This window comes from Panthera tigris, chromosome A1 (genome assembly GCF_018350195.1).
Source record: "Panthera tigris isolate Pti1 chromosome A1, P.tigris_Pti1_mat1.1, whole genome shotgun sequence".
NCBI lineage: Eukaryota > Metazoa > Chordata > Mammalia > Carnivora > Felidae > Panthera > Panthera tigris.
The window spans coordinates 125,429,022-125,450,655 of record NC_056660.1 but is presented as its reverse complement, the minus strand read 5'-3'; the positions used below and the strand labels follow the sequence as shown (position 1 = coordinate 125,450,655).

General features: G+C 38.5%; 1 long non-coding RNA gene across 1 annotated transcript; it reads right to left on the bottom strand.

Annotated features, from left to right (window-relative positions):
• Positions 1-7,374: 7,374 nt before the first annotated feature.
• On the bottom strand, positions 7,375-15,059 carry LOC122231356. The gene is made up of 5 exons (XR_006208561.1): positions 14,888-15,059; positions 12,820-12,927; positions 11,783-11,879; positions 11,395-11,545; positions 7,375-7,540 (listed from the first exon to the last, which is right to left on the bottom strand). It is a non-coding gene; the product is annotated as an uncharacterized LOC122231356 (long non-coding RNA).
• Positions 15,060-21,634: the final 6,575 nt, after the last annotated feature.

Sequence of the window (21,634 nt, the reverse complement as noted above, 5' to 3'; positions counted from 1 at the left end):
TACACTGAAAACTATAAAATTCTGATGAAAGAAATTGAAGAAGACAGAAATAAATGAAATGATATCCTATGTTCATGGATCAGAAGAATTAATATTGTTGAATTGTCCATAATATCCAAAGCCATCAGTAGATTTAATACCATCCCTAATGAAAATCTCCATTTTTTTCACAGAAATATAAAAAAAAATCCTAAAATTTGTATGGAACTACAAAAGACCCCAATTAGCCAAAGCAATTTTGAAAAAGTAAAACAAAGCTGGAGGCATCATATTTTCTTATTTCAAACTATAATTCAAAGCTATAGTAACCAATACAGTATGGTATTGGCATAAAAACATACATATAAACCAATGGAACAAAATTGAATAGATCTGTATAAATCCATGTATATATAGTCAACTAATGTTGATGAGGGAGCCAAGACTACTCAATGAGGAAAGAATAGTCTAAAATAAACGATACTGGGAAAATTGGATATTTACATGCAAACAAATGAAATTGTGCCCCTCTCTTACACCACTCACAAGAACTAACTCAAAATGGATTAAAAACATAAATTTAAAGCCTAAAACTGTAAAACTCCTATAAGAAAACATAGGAAAAGTTTTCCTTGACCTTGGTCTTGACAATAACTTTTTAGATACAACACCAAAAGCACAAGCAACAAAAACAAAAGCAAACAAGTGGGACTATATCAAACTAAAAAGCTTCTGGGCAACACTAATACACTAATAATCTAATTTTAAAAAGGGCAACCTGAATAGAAATTTTTCCTAAGACATATAAATGGACAACAGGTACATGAAAAGCTGTTCAATATCATTAAGCACCAGAGAAATGCAGATCAAAACCACAACAAACTATCACTTCACACAAGTAAGAATGGCTATTATCAAAAAGACAAGAGATACCAGGGCACCTGGGTGACTCAGTTGGTTAAGCATTTGAGTTCAGCTGGGGTCACGATTTCACGGTTCATGAATTTGAGCCCCGTGTCGGACTCTGCGCTGACAGTTCAGAGCCTGGAGCCTGCTTTGGAATCTGCGATTCCCTCTCTCTCTAACCCTCCCCCACTCATGCTGTGGCTCTCTGTCTCTCAATAAATAAATAAATGTTAACATTTAAAAAAAAAAATGACAAGTGCTGGCAAGGATGTGGAGAAAAGGGAATTCTCATGCACTACTGATTGGATGTAAACTGGTACCATCATTTACAACAACATGAATGGAATTTGAGGGCACTATGCTAAAAAAAACAAGTTAGGCAGAGAAAGCAAATACATATGATCTCACCTATATGTGGAATCTAAAAATAGCTGAACCTATAGAAACAGAGAGTCGAGTGGTGGTTGCCAGGGGCTGGGGTGAGAGAAATGGGGAGATAATAGTCCAAAGGGATAAACTTCCAGTAATAGGATGAATAAGTTCTATGGATCTTATATACAGCATGATGACCATAGTTAGCAATATTGTATTACATACTTGAGAATTGCTTAAAAAAGTACATCTTAAATGTTCCAATACAAAAAGAAAAATTAGTAGTTATGTGAGGTGATGGATGTGTTAAGGAGCTAGCCTGTAGTCAGCAAAGTGATTGCTAAAATGGGCTCAAAGCTTCTAGGCATAGAAATGCATTTGGAATTTGGTCAGAGTGCATGGAACAGGTAAAGGTGGGAGGAGATGGGCAGAGTGCTGACAATGTCTAATACAGTTCCTCTTTGATCACACCTCTCTGTGATATTTCTGGATATTTCTTTCTAGAGAGAGTAACTCCAGTTTCCTGGGATTATGACATTTGGTATCATCCTTTGCATCACTGAAAGGTTATTCGCTTTAAAGTCGGCTATACAGTAAGAGATATTCTACAAAGTCACTTTTTATATTGAGAGTTGAGTGGAGAGGTGGGGAGCCCTGGATCAGAATCACAAATTTTCCAATCCACATGTAACACCCAGCAACACTGATGTGAAAGTGACTTGCTCCCTCCCTTCCTAGGGAAGTAATGCTCTGTGTTAAATAATGGAAGTTAATGGCATACTTCAGGCATGTTTAAATGGGAAGAAAGAAAAAATTACTAAAGAGCTCAAATACGAAGTTAGTCTGTCACAGTCCTAACCCTAGTGCTGAGCAGAGAATATCTGATTTTAGAGCAATTTAAATTCTATTGTAGTAGACCCGATGTCATAACAAGCTTCAACTGAAGTAGCTATTTTGCTCATAGGTAGACCAAAGTTACCATTCTAAGCAAATATGTTTCTTCATTGATTGAGCATAGGTTGAGGTACGTTGAGCATCCCACTCTTGATTTTGGCTCAGGTCATGATCCTAGAGTCATGGGATTGAGCCCTGCATCAGGCTCCATGCTGAGCACAGAGCTTGTTTAAGATTCTCTCTCTCTCTCTCTCTCTCTCTCTCTCTCTCCCCCTGTACCCCCCTCCTCTGCTAGCATGCACTATCTCCAAAATAAAAAAGAATTACTTTATTAAATAGAGCAGTATTGATAGCCTATCTATAAAGCTAGGATTTATTACCAGACAATTTTATTTTAAGAAAGTTTTAAAAGAAATACTCAATAATTAAAGGACATTAATAACTTTGGCATCTTGTTTCCACAGTGTTATTATACTCTTAAAGACTCTAAGGCCCTAACGATTAGATACAGAAAGTTAATGAACTTTAAGAAAATATAGTTCCTAATATTAAGTTAGAATTTTACTCTTTTTATATTGAATTTCATAATATAGTCTTTATCTCTATGTTTATTCAACAGAAGTAAGGGTGTTTGTTAAATGTTTTAGATTTTACTTTCTGACAAGCAAAAGCATACACAAACAGGCATAAGTTTTCACTGGAAAATTTATGTCCAGCCAAGCTAAAATGCTCTGCTATTAGCTACTGAGTAAATGGTTTTAAGTGAAATATCAGATGGTTACATGTCTATAAAATAAGAAGGGATGGAGGGAAAGAAGAGAATCATTTTAAAATGGTCTATCTTATTACCCAACCATTCAGTACCAAGAATAATGCAGAATCACCCAAAAGTTCTAAAATACCATATTAAATGGAATAGGTTATACTGGAAATTCTTACCTGAAAATCACCTTCCAAGGACAGGCAAATAATTGTTCCGGCAGAAAGTCATGGTGAGGACAGATGTATCCTTCTGCCTAAGAGGCCAAGCTCTCATTCTGCATGAACTTTGAAGAGCTTTGTGCTTTCTTGTTATAATTTTCATAGAGGGAGTCTCATCATGCTGGACATAGAAACATCTTGGAAAACCCTTTTCTCAAAAACTTTCTAGTTTATTATTTTTTGACTACTCTTAAAACAAACAAGGGGAAAACAATATCATGGTAAGGAAAAGGAGAAATAAAGTGATTACTGGGATGAATTTATGTTCAGTGCATGTTTTTTTCCTCATCGGTAAAAGCACCATCAATCAATATGAACAGATAATTGTTTAAGGCCCATACACATAAATAAGATGCCCTTCTGTGCACAAATCTTGAACATAAAAATTTTACTAGCTGAAACTATTTCTTCCATCATGTGTTAGTATCTTATTTCCACTGTAACAAATTACCACAAACTTAATAGCTTAAAACAACAAACTTCTATTTTGAAGGTCAGAATTTCAAAATAGATTTCATTAGGCTAAAATCAAGGTGCTGCAGGGATGGGTTCCTTCTGGAAGCCTGAGGGGGAGAATTTATTCCCTTGTATTTTCCAACTTCTAGAACCCACTGAACTCCTTGATTCATGGTCCCCTCTTCCACCTTCAAAGTCAGAGCATAGCATCTACCAATCTTTTTCTTAAACTCTAACCTACCTGCCTCCATTTTATCGGGACCCTTGTGACCATAATGAGCTCACCCAGATAATCTAGAAAAATCTTTCCAGCTCACAATTCTTAATTTAATTACATGTGCAAAGCCCATGCTATGTAATTTAACAGGTCCACAAGTTCCAACAATTAGGACATGTTCATCTTTGGGGGGCATTATTCTGTCTACTGCACATAGAGTTGTAGCCAAGAGGAAAAGAATGAAGGCGATGTTCAAACAGCAATTATTCCTGCACTGGTAACCAGAAGACACAAAATCTAATAGTAACAGCAATAACAGTTATCATTTATAGGGTGTCTAGTAGATTGCACTCACTTTACAATGTCTCATTAGCCTTCCTCACACCACCTTGGAGTAAGGGTCGCCACACTCTTCTCACAGGTGAGGAAACTTAAGCTCCGGGACGTTAAGAGCATCAGAGAACTAGAAATTTTAGTCTAGGATTTGGGAGGAAGCCAAAACAGCACTTCAGTCTGGGTATTTCAGCTCCTGAGCCAGGCTTCCTTCTGCAGTTCCCGGCATGTGCTTATATGTAGTGTGTTACTCCACAATGACAATGCAGAGAGAATCCTAGCCTGCTTTGGCTCTGTGTGGACAGAGAACATAGCACACGTCTACCCAGAAAATGCAGCCCTAACTATGTAGGTGCAGCTTTCTTTCTAGAGCCCAGTGCTTCCTGGAAATGGCCATCAATGTGTGTCTCTCTAACGATGACCCTGTGTCTAAAGTGAATGGAGAGTGGTGGGGATGCCACGATGAACATACAGAAGATACAGTTTATTTCTAATGGACCTGAAAGGTAGGTCACATGTCCAAAACAGGAGCTAGACCATACCTACACTTAAATAGGAATGGTACTTGCAAATATTCTTTGATCTAAAAACAGTGAATCTGGGATCTGAGAGCTTTGCCACTTGGTCACTCAATTTGTTTGTGACTCTGGTCAAGTTCCTCATTTTGAAAGTGGGGGTAAATTGTTATAGTGAAGGTTAAAATAAATGTTCTTTTGAAATCACAAATCTCTACAGGCCACTTAAATTATTTCACTGGATCCCCCTTTTCTTGGGGTAAATAATCTTTTTGAGTGGCCCATAAGGGGCCCGCATCAAATGTCCCAGTCATCTCAACCAGTAGCTCCTTCACCCCATTGACTCTCTTTTGGTTCTTCCAATGTCCTGTGCTCTTTCACAATGCAGGCCCATTACATAAACTGTTTCTTCTGCCTGATATTATCTTCCTCCACTAGATACCTGGTCAACTAATATGTATTCTTCAGATTTCAGCACAAACATCATTTAATTCCATCATCTAAAAGGCCAAGGATTCTTTCCCCCTCAATTCCTGTAATGCTGCCCCTCTTACCCTTTCTGTTAATTACCATCATCCTTAAAAATTCACTCAAAAGTCACCTTCACATGGCAGCCTTCCTTAACCACCACCACCCGACCTGGTTAGATCTCCCTATTCTAACTTCTGCAAGCATACTGTGCTTCTCTGGAATAGCACTTATCACAATTCTACTAAATGATCATCTACTGCTTTCTTCTGTAAGCTCCAATTCCTCCACCAGAATGAGTGTTCTTCAAGTGAAGAAGCTGAATTTAGTTGTTTGCCTAGCATAGTGCTTAGGCAAGTGCTGGAGCATTGTATTAATAACCACTGAATGGATACTGTATGTAAAGCACTTGACATTGTTCTGGCCAGGTTAAGTGCTCAATTTACCACATCTTTTCAAAGAATTGATCTTTATATAAAAGCAGCACAATCAACAGAAACCCTTGTGCCTTAGTCTTTCAATAATTTATTTTGAGCAATTCTTCTCAAGCAATTACTCTGGGCAAGACATCACACCAAAGCAGAGCATCAGATGAAAAAATAAAAGAGAAACAGTCCCACCTCTTAAGAATTTTTCAGGGGTGAAAACATAATGAGTAAATAAATAGCTTTAATCCAAGGCAAAGTATGAGAAGAATCATAACACAGGTCCAAACACAGTTACGGTGAGAAGAAATAAGAAAATAATGACTTGAGAATGACAAAAGTCTTAACCAAAGACATGGATTTTGTTGGATAGAAATTTCAGGAAGCAAAGCAAGCATGGGTATAAGAATTTCTCAGGAAAGGAAATGAACATGAACAAGGTAGAGAAGAATACATGATTTATAACATAGCACAGGTAAACTGTATTCATCTATCTGCTGATTTTTTTTCCAAATAGAGTATTCAAAATTTGCAGATAGATTACTTTCTAGAATGAGTCTGCCATGTAAATATAAAAATTAAGAATTATATATGAAAATAAATGTATTAAAATAAATGTATCTAGATTCTCATCATCAATACACAGTATTCTGAGACAAATCTACACTTGACATTTAACAGAACACCTTGAGCATTTCTCATGTTTTTAAAAGAGAAGAATCCAGAGAATCTATGTCCTATCTACTTGGATAGCCAGCCTTAGGTATTGTGGTGGATTAACGATAACGCCCAAATTCTAGGACGTTCTTCAATTCTGAAGCTTGTGATTCTGGCCCTTGAATCTGGGCTGGCTCTCTGGCATGGCTTTTACCCAAAGAATTTGGCAGCAGAGATGCTGCATCAGTTCCTGGGCCCAGGCCTATGAGAGAGGCAACTTCACTTCTAGCTTCCTGGAATGCTCCCTATCAGGAAAGCCAGCCACTGCTGCCGAGACTGTCACATCGTGAGGAAGTTGGAGCTAGACATTTTGAGAGGCCACATGGGGAGAAAAGAACAGCCAGTGCCAGACATTCCAGTTATCCTAGGCCAGGTTCTAGACATGTGAGTGAAAAAAGCCATCTCCAATATGGAAAAGAACCGAGGAATTCAGACCACAGCCAGAACTGCAGTGGCAGACACAGTGCCCACTGAGCTACCTGAGAGAGGCCCCCACTGTCATGGGGTGGAGAGGAACCAGCCCTGCCATGCCTTGACTGATTTCCTGACCTATGGGACTGTGTACATCATAGGATGATTTCTGTTTTCATTACTAAGTTTTCAGATAGTTTGTATATAGTAATAGATAAACAGAGATATTTTCACCAGGGTTAACTATATGATAAGGAGGGGGGTTTTTTGGATTTTTTTTTTGTTTTTTTAAATTTTTGTTACAAACACACTAGAACTTAGAACTAGCTGTGTGTTCAAAGGTGTCACAAGGAAGGGTATTTACTGATTTCAGACATTCTACATGCTAAAAACATTTTTGAAATTTCCTTCACAGAAGCATTTTTTGAGCCAAGAAAGAAGAGAAGGAGGAAGGAAGGGAGGGAGGGAGGGAAGGGGCAGGAAGGGAAAATTATGGATGTTATTTTATATTCACATCTCAATTAAAGTAAAGGAGTTATTATTGTATTCTCTAGACTTAGCTCTGGATAGCTTTTTTCCCCTTTTTTTTTCCTCTTTACTTCATTTTTTCAAAACCAGGCCTCAAAATCTGAAAACCTGTTACCACTGAAAATTTTTTTTTATTTTTATTTTTAATTTTTTTAAATTTACATCCAAATTAGTCAACATATAGTGAAACAATGATTTCACGTTTTAAAACAGTACCAGATACTCTCAAGGCAACTCAAAGGAAAGAGTCATTGAAACATTTGATTCACTTTCTCGATGCCAGCATCCCCAAGACATCTGTTTCAAACGACACAGAACTCATGTGGAGGCCTGTGATCCTGTGAGATTAAAAAAAATCAATGTCATTATGAAGAGCAACTAAAGCTGAACACGACAATCACTATGATAGTGAATTGGTGTGCTGAACTTGTTTCTTCTGCAATAACAAAAAGCCTCAGTGCTACTGCGTAATCTACCTATGTAGATGTATCTTAATCTCTTCTGCTCTTCACAAAAAGAAAATATGCAGTTTCACATAGCAAGGCTGATAGAAATAGTTCTGTCTCTTAGTATTTGCTTTTGTTTTGTTTTTCTATTTTGTAAGAAGAGAAAAAATACTCACTGAATAAGGTAGATTTATAGAAACGAATGTTTTCAAACTACCAAGCCCATATCTGATACATAGCAGCCTCTGAATCTCAGATATTCTTACAAATTAATAACCAGTTCTCAGCATATTATTATTGTGCTCACTTATTTGTTTTTTATTTTGATTTGAGAAGGAGCTGTAATCACTTCCTAAATAGCTTTACGTCTTTGACAAGGGCATATACAAGGTAAGACCTCATTCAAACATCAGGGAACTAAATCTAAATTTTGAAAATATTTAAAGAGGAGTAAAGTCAATTATTGTAAAGTTTTGCCCATAGGAGGTTAAAGGGAGCTTATTTTACTTGCTGCCTTCTTTGAGAAAGGAAATGAAAGAGAGGTAAGATATGAAAACAATGCTACTGGGGTGATGGATAAGGCAATAATGTTTACACGACACAGCAACAGTGCTATGATAAAGTACAGTCATTACTTGATATTATGAAAATGGGTTTGGGTAATTTTCTTAATATACAAACATAATAATCTTGTCCTAAGCAAAACTGAATAAGCCACTACCAGGCATCAGTGCAAACTCCTGTTAGGCAGAACAAACCTAACTCTTCCCTTTTCTACATCCTTGCCCCTGCACCTGGTTGAGAGCCTTGAACTCAACCAGCACTGCCTGGTCTGGAATTTTAAGTTGTCATAAGCACTTTAGATATTTTCAGAAAAAGGCATGCGCGGGCTGTTCTTGTGTCACGAGATCCCCTGGCAGCTACAGGAAATCTCCTATTTTAAGAAGGAAAAAACGTTTTTCTAAAGATTAACACAAGGTGATTGCCAAGAGTTTAGCTTTGGAAATGCCACCTACAGAGTTTGGGAAGAGTCTCAACATGCATTCAGTGACTCCTCAATCATCTTTTTGAGAAGAGAACTTGAAGTCCTTGGAGCAGGTGCTGCTCGTCCCTTGGACGCCAGCTAGAACCACCACCAAGGGACCTGTCCAAGCGGTGGGCCGTCCTGTACGGTTCATGTCATGTTCATGTCACTCCCCTTTTCTGGCAAGTAAATCTTTAAAAACAAAGTGATTTCTTCAAGAATAGAGATCCTAAGAATACTCTGGTTCTATGGCACAGAACTCCAGGACAATGTTTGGATGGGGCAGCTGGCAATGAAAATGAGGCATTCTGCTATCTTGTGTGGTTGATGAAATGTGCACAACATGTGCCTTCTGTTGGCCAGAAGCTCGCCTTCCATATCCATCAGGAGTCTGATAGCTGTCATAAATGAATCACCGTGTTCCAAACTAAACCTAAGACTGGCTTTTAACCAACTATATGTAATCATTACAATTTGGAAATCTGATAGAGGGGGAACAAAAGGAAAGATAAATTAATTCTTAATCATCATAAGCCATTCCAGTGTTTCGCAGAGGCCTGACTATGAAACACATCTATGTTTCATACTATGTTCAACACTCTCAAGGGTGTCGACTCTGTATCACGGCTTCTCCTGTTACCATATGTTGTTGATAACTTACTTCATAGCATTTTACCATTTCACTATCTTTTAGGTGATTATTTTTACCACCGATGTTCTTCTGTATTTTCACCTCCAGGTTTTCACCCGGAGGCCTAAGACATTACGGGGTAAATTTTGGAAAAGAAACTTTGGCAACAATGAACCCACTTCCCCACATGGCACAAATTAGCCGGTATTGAGCACCAGCTGCAGTGAGTGGTAGAGAATGCACGTCCTGTCTTCACCGACAGGACATTCACTTTCAGGTTCACTCATTTCTGCTGCCTGACTGGCCCTGGAGGCATCTGGGACTGTGACTCACACACTCGCCAAGCCCGTTGATGGAAAAAAATAAATTCATTTCCATATTCTTTGGAAACGTTATTTTTTTCATTATTTCTACAATAAACTACAAATTAGGTCAAGCAGAATAGATTTACAGGTTTAATAAAAAGAACCAAAAATTGTTAAGCAGTAGTAATCAAAGAAACAAACAAAAATACGATATAACCATTTAGTATGATTGAGTTAGCTCAACAAACCCAAATTCTGACTTGCCCTAATGAAACTGCTTTATTCGTGTACTGCTATGGCAGTATAATATGGAATATTCATTTGGAAAGCAATTTCACATCACAAGAAAAACTTATTCATGCATTCATTCCTTTAAGAATTGTTATTGTTACTGTTGTTTTAACAATTACAATATGTCAGGCACTGTTCTAGGTGCAGGGACCATAAAGAGGATTAGGCAATAATTGTCAATCAGAAGTAGCAACCAAGGAGAATGAGATAAATTACAAAAAAAAAAAAAAAGTATTCACAAAAAGTACTAGGGAATTAGGAAGAGCTGTATAGAGAAAGTGAGATTTGGGGCTGGGTTGTATATTATTCATTCATTAACTTATGCATTTGTTCAACAAGTGTTTATTCAGTTCCTTCTGTATTTCAGGATGTCAGGAATGGTTGTAGGCACTGGAGACACATCAGTGAACACAACAGACAAAAATCCCTGTTTGCTTGAAAGTTACATTCCAGATACACAGACAATAAACAAGGTAAATAGGCAACACATAGATAAGTGTTAACGAGGAAAAGCAAAGAAAGATGAGGACAAGAGAGGGGATTGACATTTTAGGTAGGGTAACCAGCGAGGACCTTGTACAGAAGGTTACATGTAATAAAAAGTCTAAAGGAAGTTAAGAATTAAACCACACAGATCTACCTGGGCAGAACATCACAGGACCTAACGATTGTGGGTATGAAGGCTCTAAGTGGGGAACATGCTTGTGAGGCAAACCTGCTGGCTGGAGGGAAGTGAATGAGGCTGGGAAAGGAGGATATGCAGGCTAGGAGGCCATAGGAAGCCAGGCTGTTTAGGTCATGTGAGTACTTTGCTTTCTCCTTGCATGGGATTTTTGGTCATTGGATGGTTTGAGCAGAGGAGTGACAAACAGGTTGTATTTGTATTTTAATCAGTTCACTCTACTCTGCTGCAGAAAAAAGGAGGAGTGGAAAAAGGGAGACCAGTTAGGAGAATCAGCTAAGAGACAGATGATGTTTCTGACAACGGTGGAAGCAGAGGAGGACCTGAGAAATGGCCATATTCAATATGTATTTTGAAGGAAATGCTGACAGAATTTGCCAACAGATGGCGGGTCAGGGGTCCTCCAGACCACCCCCAGGTTCTATGATTTGCTCAGACTCATAGGACTTGGCAAATAGTTGTATTTGCAGCTACAATTCATTATATGAAAAGGATACAAAAAAAATCAGCAAAGGGAAAAGGCACATGAAGAGAAGGCCAGAGGAAACCAGGAACTAGCTTCCAAGAGTCCTTTCCCCATAGGGTCACACAGAATGTGCTTAATTCCTCCAGCATTGAATTGTGATAACATGTGTGAAATGTTGTCTACCAGGAAACTCATTAGAGAATGAATGCTTAAAGTTTTGCTGGGGTCTGGCCACACAGGCACTCTCTTCTTAGCCCATACCAAATTTCCAGACTCCCAGAAGTAAGCAGGTATCCTGGATGAACACTATATGTACAAGTAGCATAGGTATTACCAACCACTCTTACCAGATAGGGAATGGTGGGAACTCTCCAGAGTTCCATATTCTTCACCCCAGCTGAGGGCCAGCCATGCGAGCAGATCTTCTGAAGACAACAGTCTCAGGTTGGCTACATTAACTCTTCTGGATAGACAGAATATGAGGGGTGCAGTAAAAAGCTGTTCAGGAAGAGAAATGGAGAGTATGGGTGTATTCTAGGCAGTGAGAGAACATATACAGCAGAGAACAAGAACAGAAATACTTGGTGTCTCATTTTTCACTTAGATGTGTGCAATAAAATGTACTGGAGACATGACAAAGATTCTAGCAGACATGGTCCCTCTCCTTGTGGAGAATATTTGCAATTTAATAGGAAAGCTGGATACTAATAAAATAGTCCTTAGATCTGTCATTACCTTACTAACTCAGGAGTGGTCAGCCCAAGCACAGCAAAACAGTATCACCATGGGAACCTGTCAGTGATCTTCACGTCCTCCTAATGCATCCTATAGTCTAAAGTCAAATGAGGTTTCTTAAAATCTGATTCCAAGATTATTGCTAATGTTTAAGAGTTTTTAATATTTTTCTACTTCTCAGGTTATATTCCAAGATCAAATAAATCAGAAACTATCCTTTAAGACCTGTCTATACGCACACATGCGTGCACGCACACACACACACACACACACATTCACACTACACCTTCTATAATGAGTTTGCTCATTTCCATCACCATACCTTAAGGTTACATTCTTCCCACCAGAAAAACCTCTATCAAATCCATTCACATGGTCCTGATTCTTTTTTGGGACACCTCTGGTGCTGCCTCCTCCACAAGTCATTAATTATCTGTCTGATATACTCAACTCTGGCCTCCTTTCTACACATCATAATATCTGTAGAACACAAGCACATCTTTTCCTGTGCTCTTCTCTTTGGTGATATGGATAAACTTTATCCAACCATATCCTAAATGTTGGTTTATCCAACCATTTAGGGTATGGTTTACCCAACCATACCCTAAATTATCTTAGAATTGGGGACATGTTTTTTTATTATAACTGTAGTGTCTACAATACAATCATGCTTGGCCATAGTAGGTCACTGAGTCACATTTATTGACTTGATTCTTTAACTTTAACATCCAAACTTCCAAGCCTAGATCCGTGCCATATACATATGCACTAGTTATCTATTGATGTGTAACAAATTACCCTCAAAATCACTGGCTTAAATAACAATAAACATTTATCATCTTTCATAGCTTTTATGAGTCTAGAATTTGGAAGGAGTTTATGTAGGTGGTTGTGGTTAAGGCTCTCTGATATGGATGTAATCAGGATGTTGTCTGGGTTGTCCTCTGAGGGCATGACTGAGATTAAAGAATCTGTTTCCATTAGGAGTCATTCATTTGGTTGGCAAGTTGGAGCTGGTTGATAGCAGGAGACCTTACTTCTTCCTCTGCTCATGGGCTTTCCATTGAGGCTGATTGTGTGTTCTTATCACATGGCATCTGACTTCCTCCAGAGCAAGTGATACAGAGGGTACAAAACAGAAGCTTCTGTGGATTTTCAAAAGCGACACAGTGTCATTTCCAGAATATCCTCCTTGATCTATCTTACACAGATCAACAATATTCAATGCATAAAAAGACCTACACAAGTATGTGAACACCAGGAGGCAAGTTACTGGGGCCATCTTAGAAGCTGGCTGCCATGCTCTATCTGATTAAATTTTACTACTGATGATTTATTGTCTCTGCAAAAGGGCATTACTTTAAGCAACTCCAAATTAAAACAACTGAAAATATTTTTTGAAAATATTTTTAATAAATGAATAATTATTGGAAGCTTTTACATAAGGACTTATCCGTCTTCAAAAGAATGTCTTTACATTGCAAGCACACCAGATTTTGAGGATAGCGTCTATGATATTAGGTAGGGACTGTAAGCATCCTTGTTTTCCATCTCTTAGACTAAAGCCTTAATTTTTTAACTAATAAGGTAACTTGAACCCAACAGCATTACACAAATATTTCTCCTTTTTCTTTTCTTCTACTTATCCTCACATATATCCACTCATTTCCTCCACCATTTCACCTCAGTCCTGACTTTATAAGCCTGAAGAGCAGTCATTCTTATGTGTAGGCAAAGCAAGTGTGGAGCCTGTGTGGAGTAAAAGGAACTTAAGATCTCCTTCCCCCATTGAAATATTTTCTCCACCTGCTCACTAATGCCTAACATTCTGCAATTAACAGATTCTTTTTTTTCTTTGACATGTGGTTTCTTGTCTCCAGTTAAAAATATCAATATTCTCAGCAAAAAAGAATATATTATGGTTGTAACAACTGTCTGCTCATTAGTATGAGTTTTTTTCTGCATTTCTCCTGAAAACACATTTTCAAAAGGGAGAAGAAGAAAAAGAACACTTGAGAGAGGTAATCCCCCAAAGGGAAAATTCAGGATTCAGAAAGAGGAACCTCACAGAATGGAAGGATGCACTTACAATTTTGTCCAGGGCCAACTCTTTTATGAGACTTTGCCAAGGATAGAAAGTCAAAGGCCTCTAACCTCATTCTCGTACCAACCAAGCTCACTATATTAAACTGTATTTCCTTAGTGCACCATCTGTCAGAGGCCATCACAATGAGGAAATGAAGAGAATCCCTTTTCTCAAAAAAAAAAGAGAAATGACTGGTGAACATAAGCCATAGAGATGACAATGAAGAACTGGGAATACACTATTTAGAGAGTGGCTGTCTTGTTAAATCTTGAGCAAAAGCTTGTTTATTTTAATGATGACTTTGGTCTGCAAGCCTTTAGCCCTGTTATTTATTCATAACCTTGCAGGGGTCTTGGATTCCTCATTTGCAAGTATAAAAATGAGAAGCAATTTGCACATGCCAGGTGTCTGGACAAATGCTCTCTATTATCTACATAAACCAGATGCTCAATGATTTGAACCAAGTTGAACAGAAAGCATACTGTTCATTCGCAAGCTGGCATCACACTTCTAGAGAGACCCTGGGTTTTGCAAAGACTTTTTATCAATTACAGGAAAATCATTATCAAAAAAATAATGACTTTTCTTGATGACGTGTTGCTAACTGTAATGGTTGGGTTGTCCGGTAGAGTTTAATGGCTTCAGATTTTTCTTATGATGCTTAATATATCGCCCAAGAACACAGAGAGACTATGGACACCAAAGCCAGGTTTACCCCCCACATCAGAGCAGCCCTGTTCAATTTTATTTGAGTTAATTGCCAGAAGAAAGAGACCTAGCACTTACTATACCTGCTGTAGACCAAGCATCCTGCTAGGAGCTTAAGTCACATTACTTCATTTCCACAACTGACTGGATCATAAAATATCCAATCTGATTTGATTGTGAGATTCAGTTTTTTCTATTAACCAAATTAGACTGTGTGTTGCTCACACTTTTATTTAGCAGAATCAGCTGTTCTGACAGCTAAAATTAAAACCAAATTCAGCTCCCCATGACTAATGTGCTCGCAGCCTTACCTGCTGTGCGGCGCATTCACACTCTCATGCTCATCGCCTAGATTTCCATGCAGGGCAAGGGACGCTGAAGATTTGTGGACTGGCTTGAGGCAGAGCAAGCCAGGAAGAGAAGGATCAGAAGCTGGGTTCAGCCACAGGGAGGAGCAGCCCTACCGAAAGCAGACATGCAGCCACCTTGAGCATGGAGAGTACAGTCCACCTTCAGGAATGGCCAGAAGAGAAACAATTTTCACAACTGGAGGGGATGCTCAGATGAGCATCAGGATGTCCAAACAGGACAAGAAGGCACAAGAGAAACTTAACCGAAGTTTCAAAACCCTCCCCACTGTAAACCAGGAAAGCAAAAAACATCAAAAATCTGAAAGACACAAGTTTTCACAGAACAGCCTCCATCACCCAGATAACGCTAATGAGCTTGTGTGCTATTCAAACAGATCCACGATTTGTGCTTCAGAATGGATGACATGGGCCCTCATCACCTCAGAGCCTTAAAATGGAGCTTGGAAATGGTGTTCTCCAAGGTGTGTACCAGATAGAAGAAACATGAATAGGGATGTTTTTTCTTTTTAAAAAACCAAAAAAATATATTTATTTATTTATTTTTAACAGACAGAGTGTGAGTGGGGGAGGGTCAGAGAGAGAGGGAGACACAAAATCCAAAGCAGGCTCCAGGCTCTGAGCTGTCAGCACAGGGCCCCATGAGGGGCTGGAACTTATGAACCACAAGATCATGACCTGAGCCGAACTCATTTAAGTGGCTGAGCTACTCGGGCACCCTACGAGGGATGTTTCTTAACAGTAATTACCACCTACTGTCACAGAGTTCTCCCATTGATGAACAGTGGCATTTTCCAAGGACATTCTTGGTATACTGACATACTGATGACCTCTCTGAGCACATCTGGTAAACAGCCGCTTATACCTGTGTCCTGATATAATTTTATGTCAGTGCTGGAACATATACCATTCCAGACTAGGGCTTCTCAAACTTTGATGTGCACAGAAACCACTCAGGGCTCTTTGTAAAATCCAGATTCTGATTCATAAGGTTTGGGTGGACCTGAGAATCCTTATATCCAACAAGCTCTCAAATGATGCTGAGATCACTAGTTTTGGCACCATACTTTAGTAACAAGGGCCTATGTTACAGATAGGGGCTTTGTTTTGTTTTCCAGTAACAACTGATTCACATAAAAATTCAGGAACAAGCCACACAAAACTGGCATCTGAAAGAACACAGATTCTTGTTTTCTTGTTGGATAACTATTAGGATATTTATATATTTAGATAATGGTTTCCATTAAACAATACTCTTATTTAAGGATTCATTCATATTGCAAGTAAATAAATTCTTTTGTTTGATGAAGTCAGGAGGAATATCAGGACCAAAGTTGAGTTTCCTTACCTCCAGCCAAGCACTGCTTCCAGGATATCACAAGACAATCATATCATTAAGAATGATCTTATACACATCATTGTCTTTATGAAAACACCCAGAAACTTTAATGATGTTCTCATTTGTTAATTTGGACGTGAAGTGTAGTCCAGATTTCAAAAGTTGTTATACTGCTGATTTGTTTGTATGATTGTTTTCTAATGCAAGTCACAAAGTTCATTGAATTTCTCCTGATTAATGAGACAGAGAAAAATCTTTTTATGTAGTTTTATGGCCAAGAACCCGTTTCAGTGAACAACAAGAATATGTGCTAAAATATGTCAGTGGAATTATGTGGGCATCTAAAAGAACATGCAAGAACCATTTCTAGTATGACAGAAAAAGCACTGGATTAAACCAAGTCACTTTGTTGAAGCCAGCCACTCATTACCTGTGAAACTCTGAAAAAGCTAGTGATTATCTCTGAACTTCTCAAGTTGTGCATGTCATAAAAGGGGATAATAATCCCTAGTTTGCTTACCTCAGTGTTGCTGCTAGTCACAGCACACCTTGGTGAGGATTATAAAGTGTCTACTCTGGGGGCACTGGGTGGTTCAGTCAGCTTACCATCTGACTCTCAATTTCAGCTCAGGTCATGATCTCACGGTTCGTGGGTTTGAGCCCCATATCGGGCTCTGTGCTGACAACACAGAGCCTGCTTGGGATTCTCTCTTTCCCTCTTCCTCTGACCCTCCCCCACTCATTCTCTCTCTCTCTCTCTCTCTCTCTCTCTCTCTCTCTCTCTCTCTCTGTCTCTCTCTCTCAATTAAAAAAAACACTTAAAAAGTTTTAATTAAGTAAATAAAAAATAATCATAAAAAAATAAAATGTCCCCTCTGGGCAAATCTGGCCTGGTGCAGGTTCAGAGTTCTATGCTTGTGTGGACCAACTTGGAGGCACCACGTGTCCTCTCAACAGGGGCTCATCAGCAGTGAACCAACCTGTCAATCCATGTAGATCACCATGCCCTATCTCATCAGGTAGTAGAGAGAATAAAATGAAGGCACTTTGCAAGATGTAAAGTGCAACACAAATATAAAAGAATGGATAAGCATGCATACAATCAAAAGCTGACTTGCAAGGCAGAAATTTAGAAGGATTCCATGCATATGAATCTCTCAAAATTCTTAAATCAAGAGACACAAATTATCAGGTATACACCAAATACATCAGTAGCAGAGTAGTAGGGCTATGGAGGGCCAGAGATACGTGAAATCTATTTAAAAAGACACATCTAGGGTACTACATCTGAAAGCTTCTGCATCAGGAGGCCTGAGAGAGAGAGAGAGAGAGAGAGAGAGAGAGTCTTTAACATTCTTACTGACAAAGTGTCTTTGATGTGCATACCAAGCTTAGGGAATTCAAGCCTAGCAAACAATTCAGGTATTTTTAAACCTTATTTATTTATTTATTTATTTATTGTTTATTTATTTATTTATCTATTTATTTATGCCTGAATTATCCAGAGAGAAGAAAAGCATCTAACATAAGGAATAATAACAAGCTACAGAAGATGTTATGTTCTCCATAAAAAAAAAAAATCAGCTAAGATATTGCTCAATAAATTGATGACTCATACACTGGCTTTTTTTTTTTTTAACATTTATTTATTTTTGTGAGAGAGAGAGACAGAACATGAGCAAAGGACAGGCAGAGAGAGACAGAGACACAGAATCTGAAGCAGGCTCCAAGCTCAGAGCTGTCAGCCCAGAGCCTGATGTAGGGCTCAAACTCACAAACTGTGAGATCATGACCTGAGCCAAAGTCAGATGTCCAACCAACTGAAACACCCAGGCGCCACAGCTCATAAACTATTTATAAAATGCACATTCCACGGCACATAACATGTGACATGAAATATCTCTGTACAGTCCCATTCATTGAGCTACTAGAGCAAACATCCTAATCTTGTTCCCTACATGCTAAGGGCCCACTGAGATACAATGGAAATCCCAGATGACTATGCCTGTCATCAATTTTGGTATCCAATAAGGCTATCATAAATCAAATCAAAGCAATCGATAATCATTCTGCATTTATATAAATCCACCATCATCAAAAGCAAAGGCAATAATTCAAACCCAAGCATAGTGGTTTGAACCACTATGAATTAAATCCTTTATGAAAACACATGTTTCTACTTCCAACTTAGACATTACTGTATTTAGTTCTAGTCTTCCATCTTCTTTGCTTCTCTGTATTCCAGGAATTGACAGAGAAGAAACAGTATTTGGTACCTCTTTTAAGGTATTGTTAATACCACTGGGAGTGGATGCTATAAAATTACGAACAAAGTTAAAAGGACCCATTTCAATCTACAAAGAAAGAGCTAGTGCATCTCCTCAGGCTGATTCATGAAAGTACTGAATCCAGGATATGAGTACTCTACTTTTATAAATTCTCTGTAATTATGTTTAATTATCACAGAAAAGTAAAAAGGAGAAAATAAATTAGACATATGGCCAGGGACTCTGAATTTTGAATTGACATATTATTGTCCCCAACCTCACTAAACAGTCATTGTCTTTAGGTTATTGGCACACTAACCAGTGAAGAAAACAGTTGGGAATCTGATGTCTAATTAATCGTAAAATATTTGAGGGGAAAAAAAGTCATCCATACAAGATTGATTAGATCTGGCATGTGGAGCCTTTTTATATAATAGATTTATAAAGTAACTATTGATAACCAATGACAAGATTAGAAAAATGAGTTTCTGGTTGCCATGACAATTCAGACAGCATTCTAGCACCCACTCTAACGGCAACACTTAAATAATGAGCATAAAGACAGATAAGGGAGCCCACACAGAATTTCGTGTTAAAAGCTAAGGAGCTAAAGTCTAGATACAGTAGAGACAATGGAACCCTTAACATAGGAAGTGACCACTGAGTAACAGAGAAATCTTCTTGAGGTAAAGCTCAGTCTGCTAAATCCAGGATGGTTCATGGATGCCCACACCTTACTCTATGCTAAAAGAGACTAACTTGTCATTCTCATGTCAGCAGGCAATTGCAGCTGATGATTTTGCAAAGTGCTTATCAGAGAAGAGAGAACATTTTTACGCCCCACTCACTATGTAAATGAGTGGCAGCAGATATAAACACATGTTTAAAACTATTAAAAGAAAAGCTAATGAAAATGTTCTATTTTAAATTGTGAATTATGAGAAATGAATACAGTACCTCTTACTGTAATGAAGGGACAGGCCTATCCAGCGGGAATACACAATAAACAGGTAAAGAAGAAATGTAAAGTACATTTCACTGAGACTGTAAAGTGTATCATTAATTTTATATGAAAGAAAAAATGCTGCCAACAATATAAATTTAAGACTCATCTTATTTTCAGAGATATTAATTAGAATGTGAAAACATTGGGGCGCCTGGGTGGCTCAGTCTGTTGAGCGTCCGACTTCGGCTCAGGTCATGATCTCATGGTCCGTGAGTTCGAGTCCTGAGTCGGGCTCTGTGCCGACAGCTCAGAGCCTGGAGCCTGTTTCAGATTCTGTGTCTCCCTCTCTCTCTGCCCCTCCCCTGTTCATGCTCTGTCTCTGTCTCAAAAATAAATAAACATTTTAAAAAATTAAAAAAAAAAGAATGTGAAAACATTGCATCTTAAAAACTGATGGAATATGGTATATGTAACTGTTCCTGTTGTATGGGATCATTCACTCATTTAGTCACCAAATGTTTTTAGTACCTCCAAAGAACCAGCTACCTGTCGTACAAAGTGCCAGTTTTACATTATCAGTCAGACGTATTGTTGTTTTTACGGACCCTAAGAGAAGAATCTCATTGAGTAAACCCACTGACAACTGTGAACACGATTCTGGGATTCAAAATGAACACATTACGCAAGTAACTCAACAAGGCATGTTCCTGGCTGGTGGGTCGTGATACACTTGCATGCAGGAAGAATGCTGTTTTTTAAAGTTACAGATGTTAGTGCCAAAACCTAAGGGGTGTACATATCTATTTATCTCCAACTTACAACTTCCTGTGTTATCAAAAAGAAGTTTCCTTACAAATGGATGTATTTCTATAAAACAGTATGAACAAATTTTGCATGGGGCTGAGGCCAAATCATAAATGCTGCTTAATTCCCAACTAGCTGAATTATTACCCTCTAGTTTCATTTCAGACCACAAGAGACCTTCCCAATACAGGAACACTTCTCCACCCTCACACCTCAGAGCTTCTGGATTACCCTCACATCCCCATCCTGGTGGTGAGGGCAGGGCAAACATGCCTTACAGATACTCATGAACATCATGGAGAAGCTGAGGTCTCCCAGCATAGTGCAGTGTTCTGGTACAGATAAATCTGGTGGTGTCAGTTAAAGCTGACATAGGGACACCTCAAAGTAGCAAAGATGTTCCTGAATTGGGTGTTTATATTTCCAGTGAGAGACAAGACAGATTAAGCAGGACAATAAGCCAGATTCTATACTCAGCCCCATTCCAGGTTAAAACACTCCTTACTCCAATACAGAAGGATAGGGTCAATGTCATTCTTGCTTGACCTTATGAAATGAACATGTACCCTTTTACTAAAAGCCAGAAATGTGGAAGCAGGTAACTGAGAAGCTGAGAAAATTTACTAGTAGGACTTCAGGCAAGTTCCTCAACCTTTCTGAGCCTCAGTGTTCTGACCTCTAATTATGAGGTCCAAAGTTTTGTAAAGTACAGGTGTCAGTTATGATCATCACAGAAAAATACAAATGTTATTCTTTATTTTCAGAAAAAAAAAGTTTTACAACACAGTAAAATGTTGGTATAATCTAGATGGTAGGTAGATAGATGTTCCCCTAGACATATGCTTAAACTTTTTCATAATAAACTGTTGAGAAAGGAAGGAAAAGCTATGGTCCTTGTAATGGGGCAAGACGTCCACCTCAGAGTTTCTCTACTGTCAAGAACTGTTAAATGTCTGAGATTTTACCCTTCTTGCAAGCTAACAAATCAGCTTGACACCATACCCTGGATGCTGTAAGAAGATACAGGATTCCTGGTTCAGAGACAAAAGACTTCATCACTCATAGAAGGTCAGCAGGTGGACCAGCTCCTCAAGCCCCACCTACCACACAGTGACACAAATAGGGTCAGGTGATACCGACATGTGCTCACCTTGTGTTACAGAAGAGGAAGCCCAAGTGTGAGAAAATCCAAATCTTTTATAATGGGCAATAAACCTGCCTAGCTTTTGCCCCAGAGGAAGACAGTGCCTTCACTTTAATAGACTATATTGCTCTAGAGGGAGCTTTTCTCTAGAGGTACATACCACCTCTATCTTCCAAGGCTGTTTGTTTTA